Genomic DNA, 14,048 nt, shown 5'->3' with positions numbered 1-14,048 from the left:
ATCATTGAAGACCTTTATACGACTGGTGGGGGTCTGTTGTCCTCCTCCTATTCAGGCAATCTTTTCTCCCGGGTCCTCTTCATTATCGGGCCCTTCAGCGTTTGAAGATTTTGCATCTTCACAATGGGCTATCCTATTCGGAATAGATACTGTTATCGGACAAGGCCTGGGCAGAGGCAACCTGGTGGTTGGATCACATGGATGCGTGGAATGGCAGGGCCATTTTCATATCAGTTCTGGAGATACTAATAGTATTGGATGCCAGCTGATGGGGCTGGGGTGCGTGTTGCCAGTCAGTGGAGACAGGGATGGTGGTCCTTGGAGGAGCTGAGTCTCCATATTAATTATCTGGAGCTTCTAGCAGGGGTGTTTGCGGTTCAATCTCTCTCTCCCTGCAAGGCTAGTTGTATCTGCTTTGCATGGACAACATCTCAGCAGTATGGTACAGAAATCGCCTAGGAGGGACCAAGTTGCGAGTTCTAGTGGAGATTGCCAAAGAATGTTGCAGTTTTTGTCTCCAACACCATATTTCGGTGACAGCGGAGTATATTTCGGGACGTGCCAAAACAGTGGCAAACTGGAACTCTTGTTTCTTGAGGGATAGCAGAGATTGGAAACTCAATCCACAAGTGTTTCATAGCCTGGTGCACTGGTGGGGTCCTTGTTCGATAGACCTCTTTGCGTCGAGACTGAATTCTCAGCTGCCACGATTTTTCAGTTGGAGACTGGAACCACTAGCAGCAGGATCGGATGCCTTCCTTCAGTCGTGGACGACGGGTCTTCTCTGTGCATTTCCCCTGTTCTCCATGATTCTGAGAGTACTCTCTCAGGTGAGGAGGCAGACAGCAGAGATCATCTTGGTGAGGCCTCTCTGGAAGGGTCAGCCATGGTTTTCAGTGGCGATGTCACTGTCGAGCGCTCAGTTGATTCAGAGCCCACTCAGCCCATCTCTACTTCTGGATTTGGTGGGACTGCCTCATCCTTTGATAATTGCAGGGCAGTTGTCGCTCATGGCGTGGAGACTTCCTGAAGACGCAGGCAAGTGCCGGGAGTTTCAGAGAACACAATGTTTTTCTTATCCCAATCTTGGACCCCTTCCACACATAAAGCTACAAATCTTCCTGGAGGCAATCGGTTGTTTGGTGCAGTGAACAACGTATTGATCCCATGGGAGTGCACATAAGTATGATTGTCAATTTTCTTTCAAAGTTGGCATCCCAGGGTTTGGTTTACAGAATCATTAATAACTTCAGGTCCGCGGTTACTGCGGGACATCCTCATCTGGAAAGCAAACCAGTAGGCGATCATCTGCTAATCTGCAAGCTTCTACGAGGTATCAGGATGGTCAAGACCCCACAGTCTAAGTATTCTTCATTATGGGATGTGGACGTCGTGTTGCATTTTTTGGAGAGCCTGGCCTTGTATCGAGGATCTTTCGCGTTAGCAGTTATCAGCAAAGCTCACTTTTCTCCTTTCTCTGATTTCATGTTGTCGTGCTTCAGATGTACATGCTCTAGACTTAGCAGTTAGAATATTTACTCCTTCAGGAGTTTCTTTCACTGTTTCTAGACGTACAAAGACTGCATCTCAGTGCATTTCTTATCCAGCTTTTCCCCATAATCAGATATTATGCATGTTAAAATGTTTGAAAGCTTCTGAGGATCGCACTTGTGAGATTCGTAGAGATGTGCAGGGGCAATTGCTCATTTCTTTACAGAGTCCCCTTGGTCCAGTACCTGTGGCTACCTTGACCAGATAGGTCAGCTGGTTATGGGGGGGGAGTTGGGATAGATATTTGTAGGTTCTGGGCACATTCTGTTCGTGGAGCCATGGCATCTAAAGCTTTTTGTACAGGTTCTTGTTTAAAGGACATAATGGCCCCGGCCGACTGGTCTTCGGATTGTACTTTCAAGGTATTTTATCATAAACCTATTTGTTGATGTGGTGCCTGCGGTAGTGGATCAGCTTTAAACTAGCATAATCCGAAGCCTCCGGTCCTGACATAGAATAAAAAAAAATCTAGACAGTGCATAAATAATTTAAAATTCTATTAAGGACACGGAGGCGAGAATTATCCCACCCATAAGGTGAATTTGATTTGTAATTCTGTTATTCTAGATAATAACGTATATGCTAAATGCTATTATGATATTGTTTCACATCCCCGCCTGTTTGATTTATTGGAATAGGATGGGTATTATTTGCATATTTTTCTGGGCCCTTAGGTTCTCATAACAAGGGTACATGAATAATCACAAGGGATCCAGGAAGAATGGTTTTGTGTCAACGTCTCAAGCCCAGTTGGCATGTGGCAGTTTAGAGTTCTTCGTGAAAGAACGTAATTTGAATCCCAGTTTCTGAGGAGTCCGATTGATATGTTCTCAATTATTTGCAGAGAAAGAGGAAGGACTGTGATTTCGGGGACATGTATACATGGAGCAGACATGATTGGATCGCAGTATGGACTACTGGGGATCTTGGGAAAAGTAGTTTTGTATTTAAATGTTTTTGATTGGCTTCTGTTTATAGCTCAGTAAAGAAAGAGAAGCATAATCCTCTCCTCCGTGTCCTTAATAGAATTGAATATTAATTATGCACTAGCTAGAAATGTCTTTATTCTAAAGAATTTCATGGTTGAATGAAACAAAAGGTGATTCGGTTCTGTGGTCCAAAGATTGACGTTGGGAAGGCCTCGAGCCCCTGACAGGACACCTTTTTAGATGTCGAACAATTTACTAAAGTTTTAGAACTTGCAGAACAAGTCATGGAATCTAGAGATTCAATAGGCTGCCTTGCCTAACTGGGCCCAGTGATCGTTGTGTTTTGCTGATTATGCCAAAGTGGCTGTTTCCCTGGAAAGGCACAAAAAAAGTCTTGCTGATTAAGATTGCTTCCAAATTGTCCCAATTTGCAATCTCAGGGACTGATCCAGTAGCTCAAGTTTTTCCTTTATTTCTTTATTTTTTTTAGTGCCCATTTTGCAAAGACAATTGAGATATATGCCACAGGTTTTCCTCAGTATGCAAATTACAGTAGTCTCTGAAGAGGCTGTTTGGCAAACATGTTTTTGAGTTCGGTTTATGTATTTATTAAGCACACAATTGCCAACAAAGGGATATTATCTATACGATAGGATATGATAGGGTCAATAAATCTAGCAGAAGAGACAAGTCTTTAACGCTTTCTTAAACTTCGAGTGGGAAGAGATACATTTGACTTTTAAGGTGAAGATTGTTCCAAAGTTGTGAACCAAGGGAAATAAGGCCAGACCTCCAATTCTGTAGCATTTGAATCTTGTAGTAGTAAACAACATTTGGGTTTTTTAACAAAGCTCAGTTATAGTCCCAACAGTGCTTTCATTATTTGCTTAGACCTTGTCACTGTTGCAAATGTAAGTACATGTATGCATGTCATATGAGGCTGGATTGCATGTAGAGTATACACCATAAGTGTAATTGCAGAGAGCTGTGCACCCTTTTTCCTTAATGAACTTGGCAACCAAGCTGAGCAGAACTTGGCTTGAATGTAACAATGACACATCTGAAGCACTGCAAATCGAGAGAACCCCTCTCACCTGTTATAGTCACTATCATTGTACACTCCTATTATAGTAATTCAGGTGTTTTCTTTTGTCTTACTGGGTGTTGTACTGAAGCTTCTGCCTGATGCCCCTTGCAGTCGTGGTACTTTCTAGCTTTTTGCTGCGGGTAAAGTGAACAAACTTTGAGATCTGATCCATGTCAGCCCCACTGTGGCCATCTTGGGCTGGTGGGGCCCTTTTACAGTGATCTTTCCTTCTGGGCAACCTGATTACACAGGTCACTCTAAGTCAGCTACAGGCAGCACATAAGTAATGGTCCGTGCCGGAGATAAAAAGGCCAACCACTGTGCTAGTATGAGTCTGACAAGGTGGTCATTTTTCAGTTATGATTTCAAGCACTCTCCTGGAGGTTGGGTTGTCAGAATGGCTGTAGCCACATTCTTGAATATCTAAAGGTACCAGTAGGGGGATATGCTAGAATCTGAGGGAAGCAAAGTTGAAGAAAAAAAGCAACCCTATCACATATCACCCGAACGGTAAGTCGAGCTCTACCACAGCTGATTTGTGCGCGTATTCAGGGACCTTACAATGATGCTGAAAATTCCAGTAATGCATTAGTCTAACACAAGATGTGACACCTAATAGAGCTGAATATGTGCATGCATATCACTTAATTGCTTGATGATGAGGCCTTAATTTCCAAATGGCTCAGTGTTGTGCTTCTTTTAAGCCTCATCATGAAACATGCATTAAACAAGACCCATAGTTCATGAAACCTTGGTCAGTCTCCAGATTTAACTTTATGCTTCGATACCGGAAAAAAAATGCCAGCCCCTTAATTAAGGGAAGGACAAAACTATGCCTCAATAATTTTAATAGAATTATAGTTTTCTAGATGGTTTGATGCAAAAAATTCTAATTTTACAGACAGTGACGTAGAGTCGTGTGTTGCTCCTTCAAAGCATAATATTCGCATCAGTTCTGTTGCTGTTGCAGCTTGTGTCTTCAAAGTAATTCACATACTACAACTGACGCATTTCAACTGTAGCGTTTAGGCAGCAATAAAAAAAGTCAAGTAACTTGTGATCATGATTCTCCTACACAAGGATCTGACTTTTGTCTAGTGGCAGTTTTGATGCCATAAAGCAGCGCAGAAGGTTTATCTGCCTACTGCAAAGACCAAATCTGTATTTTATGTAAATCGCGGAGTGGATTAGTAAAGCCAGCCATTAACTGCGCTATAATACAAATGAAATGTATGTGCGAGAGGGGCTATGGAGAGATGAAGGGCACTTTTGCTGGGTGGTAGTGAGGGAATCCGAGGAGGTGGTCATGGGAGTGGGAGCACCAATAATGATTGTTGGACTGGGTGCCAGAGGCCCTAAGGACTGTGGTGATTGGTATGTGAGAAGGTGAAGTAACATTGTGTCTTGAGAGAACGTGCTGATTGAGGGAAGAAGTGAAGGTAAGGTGACTGACCTTTTCTGTTGCATACCACCACCCACCACATGACTGCTGCTCTAGCCCTAACTTGGGTTATAGAGGATAGCTCTGATGTAGGATCAGAGACTGAGACAGCATCTGAGGGATAGGACAATGCTGCAGACTCTGGGAGTGATTTTTCCGACAACTCCTCTTCCAGTGATTCTGAGGGAGGTGATGAGGACAGTCCTGCTGTTCTTTTGTAAGCGCAGTCTGTGCAGCGGGACAATAGCGGGTTAGCCCAACTCAGAGAGTAGGTGCATGTGGGGGCAAGCACAGAGAGAGTGCTCTCTTGGGAGTGGCCCAATTTAGTTCAGTGCCAAATTCCACCGCACAATTCGTATTGTGGAGACCTCAAAATGATCTATCACAAAACACCCTGGTTTTGTAAGGCAGGCACCTGCGTTTTTGGTCCCGGGATTGGCGGCTGTATAGGGAAACCTACCAAATCCAGACACTGGGGGAGTCCACTGAGGTGTGATTTGTGTGGATTGCCCAAAGTTTTCTTACTCAGAATACTCTGCAAAGGTTAAATGTTGGAAAAAAACTCTAATTTTTTTTCTTGCATTTCTGTCACACAAACTACACGAATATGCTGGGATCCACAAAATTCCTATCACCCAGTGTTTCTCTACTTGAGTGCCTGTGCTTGCGTCAGGAATGGATCACCCCAGGGTCAACAGTTGCCCTCATGTAAGGACGAACATTGACCGTTGTGTGATCCATTCCTGACACGGGCACTGGGCCTACCCACACAAGTGATGTACCATTTTTATTGGTAGACTTGGGGGAATGCTGGGTGGAAGGAAATTTGTGGCTCCTCTCAGATTCCAAAACTTTCCATCACCGAAATCTGAGGGAAAAGTGTTTTTTCTTTTGCCAAATCTTGAGGTTTGCAAAGGATTCTGGGTAACACAACCCGGTGAGAGCCCCACAAATCACCCCATCCTGGACTACCCTAGGTGTCTAGTTTTAAAAAATGCACAGTTTTAGTAGGTTACCCCATTTCTAACATTTCCCTAGGTGCCAGCTGAGCTAGAGGCCAAAATCCACAGCTAGGCACTTTCCAAAAAACACATGAGATTTCAATGTAAAAATGTGATGTGTCCATGTTGCGAATCCTGTCGCCGGCAGTAGCCCTACCCACACAAGTTAGGTACCATTTCTATCAGGAGACTTTGGGGAAGACAGAATAGAAAACATGTGTTATTGTCCCTTGTCGTTCTCTAAATTTTTTCCTTCCAAATGTAGGACAGTGTTTAAGAAAATTATGTCTATTTGAGAAATGTCCTGTAATTCACATGCTAGTATGGGGACCCCGGAATTTAGAGATGTGCAAATAACCACTGCTTCTCAACACCTTATCTTGTGCCCATTTTGGAAATACAAAGGTTTTCTTGATACCTATTTTTCACTCTTTATATCTCAGCAAATGAATTGCTGTGTATCCGGTATACAACAAAAACCCATTGCAAGGTGAAGCTCATTTATTGGCTCAAAAACCTAGGGTTTTTGATAAACTTGCAAGCCCTACATATCCCTGCAACAAGAAGAGTCCAGCAGATGTAAAAATATATTGCTTTAAAAAATCTGTCATTCCTGGAAAAAGTTACAGAAGAAAACGTGGAGAGAAATGGCTATTTTTTTCACCTCAATTTTAATTTTTTTTTTTATTTTAGCTGTTATTTTCTGTGGGACCTTGAAGGATCTACACAATTGACCCCTTGCTGAATTCAGAATTTTGTGTACTTTTCAGAAACTTTGGTTTCACTAACTGGAAGAAGGCTGAAAGCACAAAAAATAGTAAAAATGGGGTATGTCCCAGTAAAATGCCAAAATTGTGTTGAAAAATTTGGTTTTCTGATTCAAGTCTGCCTGTTCCTAAAAGCTGGGAAGATGGTGATTTTTGTGCACCACAAAATCTTTGTTGATGCCGTTTTCAGGGGAAAAAACACATGCTTTCTTCTGCAGCCCTTTTTCCCAATTTTTCTGAAAAACAAAAACAAAATTTTAGCTGTATTTTGGCTAATTTATTGGTCTCCTCCAGGGAACCCAACAAAGATGTTGAAAAAAAAAGGACGAAAATTTGGTGTGGATAGCTTATGAGGATAAAAAGCTATGAAGGCTTAAGCGTGAACTACCCCAAATAGCCAAAAAAGGGCTCAGCATGGGGGGAGGGTGTTGCCAGCAGCTATTGGTTTAATGTTTGACATCTGCTGATTTTTTGTGTGTGTGTGTGTGTATGTGTGTGTGTGTTTTTTTTTTTTTTTATATATATGTGTATATATATAAGCTTTTGTTAGACAAGCTCTCCGCTTGCCTCACCATACTCAACACAGTCTTGGATTGCTGCAGCATTGCCAATGTTCCCATGACAACACAGTTTTGCCGCCCACCCCTGGGCCACCATAGATTTGAGCTCTTGCTCTCAGATCCTTGGTTTGATCAACCATCCCTATTCCTCAAGAAGGAGATGCTGTGCACTCCCTTTCAGCTCCTGTTGTATCAAGTGAGGTTGCATTCTGCAGCCTGCGCTTTCTATGTTATTCATCCATGAGCCTGGGCGTATTTTTGGCTTCAGATTGCTAACGCTTAATGTCCCTTTCCATTCTGGGACTTACATTATTTATACAGGATAATTTGGCGAGGGGGTGAGTTTTCTTCATTTGTTTTTGGTGGCTATCTATTGTTTATTTTTGTTGACTGGACTTTATCATTACCAGTGGCCTATGTTACAGCCTTTAATTTATTCTTATCTCATTGTGTTTATACCCAGTTTCCTGACAGAGTTCCCCCTGTAAGTACTTTCGTTTGTCGAGCACTTGTGGTGGGGTGCAACTTCTTTTCATGTTTTCTTACTTTTATCAGTTTGGTACATCACCTATACATTGCATTCCATTCTTTGGGCATCTTCGGCTCATTTCTTCACTGAGGAACGTTTTCTATTTTTTTGTATTTTCAGGTGCCCCCTTTATGTCTTGGTCTTGATGAGACCCCATAACTCATAAGAGTGTCGAAAAGATGTCAACAGTGTCAAACAAGCCATGTGACTCGAACCCCTGAGATACTGAAGGGGCTTGATTGCTTGATTATTTATGTGTATTGTACTCTAAGTCGTTTGGTGTAATTATAGAAGCCTATTTTGATTTACTTTTTCTCTTTTTTCTATGAATAGATGTGTTCTCTTTTGTTTCCTTTTTACAGTGGGATACTATGCACCTTTTGACACACATCTGAAAAATAACAATATGTATGTACTGTATCATTTGTGATTTAGTTCCATGTGTAAACTTTATCTGCATTCTGACAAAACTTTAATTTTTTGTGATTGTGCATTGACCATATCAGATATACATATATAATTCCAGTAGGGACCATTGTTGTTTAGAATATTGTCAGGGCCTTGGTTCTTCCTGAGTAGGGTTGCCTTTGTGTCGATTTTCAGTTGAGTAGATGGAAGTAGCCGGATTCAAGGCTTTGATGGTGATGAAAGACACCCATCTCCCTCGTGGCTGCAAAACTAGGCTCTGCAAATAAGAATAACAAAGTAAAAAACCTGCCAGTTTTTTGTTTCAGTTTTTAATTGTATATACTGCCGTGCAGTGTGCCTTTCTGCTGCAGTAAGTTTTTCACTGCATTTTTCCCCATGCGCGTTCTTAATCCTGAATGTAGGTTCTAGGTGGACAGTGACCAATGAAAATTTGAGGCAGTCATTCCTACTGATAGTCATCCCTCCTTTACAAGCCTAAAATATGGCTCAGAGAAAGGTTTAATAACTAACAGTGCATCTTAAAGTATTTTACAGGCACATAAATGAGCTTAATCTTCCTAGATGCAAAACAAACTATCCCAAATTGTATAAAATACTAAATGAAGGGACTTGATGCTGAGCTAATAGGCTTGTTTATATGTTACTGCCTTAGCAAAGCACAACAAATAGTGGCTGGGCGAGTACATCTGGTCACCCTCTGATGGCCGGTGAAGTATATGTAGTAATCCATATCGGTACCCAAAGTGCCCTCAGTGTGGACTGAAATTGAGAAGTCTGAACACACGCACCACAAAAAAAGCTCTTGTGGCGTCAACTTCCACTTTATCATCATTCTGGGCAGAATCATGAATCACAATTCCAGAAGACATTCCACTGCCCAAAAAAAACACAAATAGTTTCCAAAGCGTAAACTGAAATGAAATTAGGGTGTGTGTGCGTGGTTTATGATGGTTGACTGTAGTGAGCTGTTTTTTGACCACTGACTTCGTGTTGCACCACTTTGCACTTGGCTTAGCTGCCCACCGTCACATCAGTATTCACCGGTTACAGACCACGTTTTGTATTCAGTTTAACCTTAGATTCATTCTGCCTATTAACTTTACTGTAGCATTAGACAGTGCCATGTTAAAGGCTGCCCGTAATTTTCCACATTGTAAACTGCATTCTGTCTTGTTTTCGTGCATTTTCTCACTAAAGGCTTTGGTTGATAATGATGTACTCGTTCGGCAGGGAACTGCCTTGGTTTGACTTGACATCTTGGGATTGTGGCCAAACCCCAACATGTTATTTTCAAAGCATAACTAAACTAGCCAGCATGTTTGAATCACAAAAGGAGGGTTTTTCCAGAAAGCTCCTTTGTTTTTTTTAAGATATAAAAAGACCCCAGTGCAACAGTGAGAGATTGAGTGGCCTCAATCAGGATTCAGACGTCGGATGCCTGGTATAGATTTCCCGTGAGGGTGGAGATCTTTCTCCCAGTCGAACGGGGTCATCGGCTTGCTGGCATGAGAAAGATGAAGCACCTAACAGGCCCTACGGTGATGCATTTTTATTAATTATTTGCTTTACATTATAATATAGATACATATATTTGCTGTGTATATTGCAGTGGAGGAATCATTCTGGTATGTTTTCATTTAATTTTTGTGACTATTTTTAAACGTGTGCTTTCAACATGCTAATCTCGTTTTAGGAACCTGGCTTAGTGAAATAATAAAATGTCTTCTTTGGACTAAGAAGTGCTTTCCAGAGATTTTTTTTGTCAGTGTATGAGTAGTCCAGCTTGGTCATTAGTGAAAAGCAAAACATTTTAACGTAGATCGTACAGTCTAAAAGAGAGGTTGGAGGCTGAGAGTGTACGATTTAAAAGTGTAAATATGTTTTTATTAACAGAGTTAAAGGAAGCACCGCAAAGCATGTTTGAAAATGCACGTGAAATTAAAATGCCTTATGGTGTCTTGGTAAATGTGTTTTCTTGTTTATCAGGACTTTCTAAATTTTGGGATGGGTGCTTGTATAAAACAAAATTATTGAATGTTTTTACATGTTTAGAAAAGGTGCTTTTTTAACTGAATGATATCCTTTTTGTTCTTGACAGGAGGGTTTGGATACTTTTGTCTGCTTACAGAAAATTGCATGAGAGATGTAAACAATTAGAATATGAAAATAAGAAACTGACAGAACAACTTAAGACAAAAAATTATAAGTTATTTCAAGCTGTCATAGGGGAATTTGACTTTTCACATTCCAGTAATGAGGAGATTAGAAAAGGTGGGGGCCAGTGTGAGCTGCATGAGCAGAATGTAGTTTGTGCGCTGCCAATATTTGGCTGAAAAATACAGAGTAGCCCACAGTTTTTGGCAGGAGGTGAAATGCATTCTTTAAAAGATTACACCCAGCAAGAAGTAGAGAATCTTACCGATATATTTACAGAACTTTTGCAGAGTACGATGTGTACAATGAATTCAGACAAGACACAGAGACTGTTGCAAAATGTGCAGTTTCTAGGAATTCAGTGGAATCCAGGACATAGAGATATGTTGTTACAGGTAAAACAAAAGATTTTGGAGTTTGCTACTCCTCGCACTAAGCAAGAGACACAGAGTTTCATGGGAATGTTTGATTTTTGGAAACAGCATGACCCTCATCTGAGTAAAATCTTAACCATTTGGCACAAAGTAACTAGAAAAAACATGAGTTTGAATGGAGTGAAGAGCAGCAGTATGCTTTTGATTTAGCAAATGAAATAATTCAACAGGCCTTAGATTTGTGGCCAGTGCAAGAGAGAGACATGCGAATTGGAGTATGTGGCAAAAACAAGGTAGGACGAGGGTGCCCTTGAGGTTTTGGACTAGACAACTACCTGATTCTGGGGAGTGCTATACTCCATTTGAAAAACAGCTTTTGGTCTGTTATTAGACTCTAGTGGATAATGAGCAAATAACACTAGGTTATAATGTAATTCTGAGACCTGAAATACCAATCATGCAGTGGTGATGAGTTCACCTAAATCTCACCGTATAGGACATGCACAAGAGGCTAGCATCATATGCTGGAAATGGTACATACAAGACCGGACTCTAGTAGGACCGGAAGGCCCTGCAGCCCTACGTGAACATGTGCCACAAGCCCCTGTACAGGATGAGGAGAGGGTGAAGGAGGTACCACAGAGTCACTAGAAAGATAGGGGGGGGGCGCCATTTGAATACTTGTCCCCTGAGGGTAGGAAACATGTATGGTTCACTGATGGTTCATCCAAATACATGGGTACCAAAAGACATTGAAACGCAGTGTCATACAATCCAGTTACCAACCAGTTGTTGACCACTACAGGAGAAGGAAAAAGTAGCCAATATGCAGAGTTGTATGCTGTGTATCAAGCTGTAAAGCAAGAGCTGCTTGGGACTTCCATATTTACACTGATTCTTGGTCCACTGCCAATGGGTTAGCCCCTTGGCTTTCCACATGGCATGCACATAACTGGTTCATTCACACAAAGGAGGTGTGGGTGGTGCAAAGAGTTGTGGCAGGAAATTTGGTAAATGTTAGAACAGAGTACGGTCATAGATGCTCACTGTCCCATTGACTCACTAGAACGCTGGTTCAATTCTCTTGCAGACAACAAAGCCAAAATTTCAGAGGCAGAAGTATCAACTCAGAATTCTGACTTAATGGGGATGGCTAAATGGGCGCACCAGACATGTGGACACCCGGGAGAAAAAGCCACTTACAGGTGGGCAGAGATTAGAGGGATGCACATTCCCCTAGATTTGATTAAAAACTGTGATTTTGCAATGTCCTATTTGCCAGCACACACAACAGAGATCTGTCCCACAAACAGTCAAAGGTCAGTTGGGGAAAGGAATGTTACCAGGACAGATAGAAATCAAAGCTATTCTGTTAAATAGTGGAGAAGCTGTATTATTAAGACCGATTGGAGACCGAATTGCCCAACTTGTCATAATTTCAGTGTATGGAGGATTGGTGAGGAAGGGGACTGTCCCAGCCCTTCTAGCAGTGCAAGGAAAGGGAAGTTATGGTTCAGCTGATTAAAAACCCCAGTGCTAAGGTGTGGGTTGTATCCCCAAATAGCCCTCCAGAACCTGCAGAAATTATAGTCAAGGGCCCCAATAATGTTTTGCTGATTATAAAACAAGGAAAGGAAAAAGGGGAGCACATTTCAGATGACAAATGTTATTTGCAAGAAAAATCATACTTATTTCTTTTACAGATCATACTACGACTTGCCACTGACCATGAGTATTCTGTGTTGTCTCCCTTCGGGCGTTTGTATGTGGGGTCGGGAAAGGGACAGCACCACCAACTTGAACCTGATTGATCAACCATTCTGAAATGCACCTGCTGCTTTTAAAGTACAAAACTTATGAATCCATTTAGCGCTAATTGTGCTTCACAGATCAAACTTTCGCATGGGAACAATGCAGAGTACCATGAATGTTCTGTCAACCTGTTTGATTACATTTTTCCTCGAACTAACCCATGGCTTGTTGTCACCTGATGACTGCTGCCAGTTTCATTAAGCAAAGTTGCTAGTTGGCTGACTATTCTCGTATGGGAACACTTATATTCCAGCAGATATTACAGGTGGACCATGTACTTTTACAGGATTAGGACTCATGATATGTCCATCTAATTCTATACCAACTTGCTATCCTAGAGACACTTATCCCAATCAGAATATATAAGTTTCAGTCTTTTCATTGTAGGTGTGTCTGGTTTAACTGTTTATAAGATTGTTAATCCACTCCCATTGCTTCATAGTGATTGCTTTTATCATTTCATTATGTTGCTGTGTACAATGCATACCTGATTTGTTTGTAATGTGTTTTTTTAAGGGAAAAAAATAAGAGCGAAGTTGATTTTCAATCTGTAGTTTACACAAAGTCATTGGTCAAAGGGTGGAATGTAGTGAAATGTGTGTTTTGACCACTGACTTTGTGTTGCACCACTTTGCACTTGGCTTAACTGTCCACCATCATATCAATGTTCACCACTTACTGACCACATTTTGTATTCAGTTTAGCCTTAGATTAATTCTGCCTATTGACTTTATCGTAGCATTAGACACTGCCGTATTAAAGGCTGCCTGTAATTTTTCACATTGTAAACTGTGCATTCTGTCTTGTTTTTGTGCTTTTTTTCACCAAGAGCTTTGGTTGATAAGGATGTACTCAGACGGCAGGGAAGAGCCTTGTTTTGACTTGACATCTTGGGATTGTGGCCAAACCCCAATGTGTTATTTTCAAAGCATACTAAACTAACCAGCATGTTTGAATCACAAAAAGAGGGTGTTTTCCAGAAAGCTACTTTGTTTTTTTTTAAGTTATAAAAAGACCCAATGCAACAGTGAGAGATGGAGTGGCCTCAATCAGGATTCAGACGTCGGATGCCTGATATACATTTCCCATGAGGGTGTAGATCTCTCTTTCTCTCAGCCGAACGGGGTCATTGGCTTGCTGGCATGAGAAAGATGAAACACCTGTCAGGCCCTACGGTGATGCATTTTATTAATTATTTGCTTTACATTATAATATAGATACATATATTTGCTGTGTATATTGCAGTGGAGAATCATTTTAGTATGTTTTCATTTCATTCTTGTGACTATTTTTAAACGTGCGCTTTCAACATGCTAATCTCCTTTTAGGAACCTGGCGTAGTGAAATAATAAAATGTCTTCTTTGGACTAAGAAGTGCAGTCCAGAGATTTTTTTTTTCAGTGTATGAGTAGTT

General features: G+C 41.3%; 1 protein-coding gene across 6 annotated transcripts in view; it reads left to right on the top strand.

Annotated features, from left to right (window-relative positions):
* The window catches only part of BRCA1 (BRCA1 DNA repair associated), a 477,104-nt gene that overhangs the window by 20,326 nt on the left and 442,730 nt on the right, over positions 1–14,048 (top strand). The window contains exon 1 of one of the 6 annotated variants that reach the window (XM_069237764.1): positions 9,811–9,832. The exons of the other annotated variants lie outside the window; for them this stretch is intronic. The gene's annotated coding sequence lies outside the window, so the exon portion shown is untranslated. Of the gene's footprint in view, positions 1–9,810; positions 9,833–14,048 lie in introns of those variants that run through there. 6 annotated transcript variants of the gene reach the window in all.

The sequence above is a fragment of the Pleurodeles waltl genome, chromosome 6, assembly GCF_031143425.1.
Source record: "Pleurodeles waltl isolate 20211129_DDA chromosome 6, aPleWal1.hap1.20221129, whole genome shotgun sequence".
In the NCBI taxonomy this organism is placed as follows: domain Eukaryota; kingdom Metazoa; phylum Chordata; class Amphibia; order Caudata; family Salamandridae; genus Pleurodeles; species Pleurodeles waltl.
Note: the sequence above shows the minus strand (reverse complement) of the source record. Positions and strands in the feature narration are given on the sequence as shown.